The sequence below is a fragment of the Terrapene carolina genome, unplaced genomic scaffold, assembly GCF_002925995.2.
Source record: "Terrapene carolina triunguis isolate 2854851 unplaced genomic scaffold, T_m_triunguis-2.0 Scaffold88, whole genome shotgun sequence".
Lineage (NCBI taxonomy): Eukaryota > Metazoa > Chordata > Testudines > Emydidae > Terrapene > Terrapene triunguis.
The window spans coordinates 44,427,294-44,428,751 of record NW_020664439.1 but is presented as its reverse complement, the minus strand read 5'-3'; the positions used below and the strand labels follow the sequence as shown (position 1 = coordinate 44,428,751).

Sequence of the window (1,458 nt, the reverse complement as noted above, 5' to 3'; positions counted from 1 at the left end):
CCGCTCCCCCCCCAACCTCTCCCAGACCCCTGCCCCCGACCCCTCCCCCCCACAGCCGCTCCCCTCCCCACAACAGACCATTCACATCCCCTCCCTTCAGGGTTCCCTTCCCACAACCCAGCGCCCGCCCCGGGCTCTCAGCTCCCATCCCAGGACCCACCCGCTGCCGGCCCGTTACCTGGGCTACATCCGGCCCGCTCTACCCGGTCCGGAGGCAGCCGACTGGACCACCAGCCAACCAGGAGCAAGGATCGGAGCACGTGACAGTGTACAACCAATTATAAACCCTCTCGGCAGAGACGCCTGATCCTAGCTCCCCAAGAGGGGCCGGCGAACTACCGATCCCAGCATGCACCGCGGGACAGAAAGACTACAGCCCCCAGCATGCAGTGCCAGTGGGCTCTCTCTACCACCCCCCCCTTCGTGGGGTACAGGCAGTGCTGAGGTCCAGGCCCTCTGCAGCTGCCCCTTGTGAAATGTGTCCAGTTCCAGGTGCAGGGAGCCCTTGTGCTGGAGGGGGGGGGGTCCTACAGGCTGGGGGGGGAGTTTAGGGGAGGCAGAGTCAGCCCAGGGGCCTGTCACCTTTGGACCCTGCTGAACAGATTCCAAACTGGCCAAGAAATACAGGCAGCCGACCTCTACGCTCGGGGGGCTGCATATGACGACCTGCTTTGTCAATGCAGCCTCCCTTGGTCGATGAGCATCAACGAACCGGACTTCATAATCTAATTTTTCTGAGGTCATAATGTAATTATGTAGTTCATAACAATTGAATCATTATTAAAATAGTAAAGATACCAACGATAGACACATTCAATAACTGGAATATGAAAGAAGTGTATAAATATGCTGAAAATAGCCACACACCCCCAAACACACAAACTTATTCAAAAGCAAAAAAACAAAAATCAGTGCCTATGCCTTAAGCATTCGAAAATCATGAGTTAGGCCCCAAAATATCACAAGGGATTGGCTTTAAAATCATGATATTTAAAAAAACATAATAAATGTTGGGTTCTTTTTAATGGCCTCGTTTCTGAGCCTTTTCATGATAGTTGGGTCATGTTTTCAAGACTCTTTCTCCAATAACAAGGTTAGAAACTACGTTTGTTTGTTTTTGGTTAATGAAAAGTGGAGATTCTCATAGACTACCATGACTCCAGGAGGTGGGGCTTTAACACATAAAGCAGATATTTTGTGAGACCCCTGGCACTTTGGAAAGTCAGCGCCTGTGCCCCCTCTTTGCTCAGAGGCAGGAATTTACTCTTTCCTAGCCATGCTTTTCTATACTACACTCCAATTCCCCCAAGAAGGCAAATACATCCTGTCCCAATGAGGAACCCTGTTTCCCAAATTCAAATTCATTTTCCAAGAAGTACCTGCCTTATCAACATCAATTCTGCGTATGGAAGACGTATGTGCTCACAGCAATATGCAAGTTAATGTCCATAGGCTGTC

The 1,458-nt window shown here is 50.5% G+C and overlaps 1 protein-coding gene across 5 annotated transcripts in view; it reads right to left on the bottom strand.

Moving 5' to 3' along the window:
• CAPN10 (calpain 10) overlaps window positions 1-231 on the bottom strand; it is a 22,467-nt gene extending 22,236 nt beyond the window's left edge. For 4 of the 5 annotated variants that reach the window (XM_026650100.1, XM_026650103.1, XM_026650104.1 and 1 more), the window contains exon 1: window positions 179-231. The gene's annotated coding sequence lies outside the window, so the exon portion shown is untranslated. Of the gene's footprint in view, window positions 1-160 lie in introns of all 5 variants that reach the window. The other variant, XM_026650101.1, reaches the window with a different exon arrangement.
• Between the last annotated feature and the right edge of the window lie 1,227 nt (window positions 232-1,458).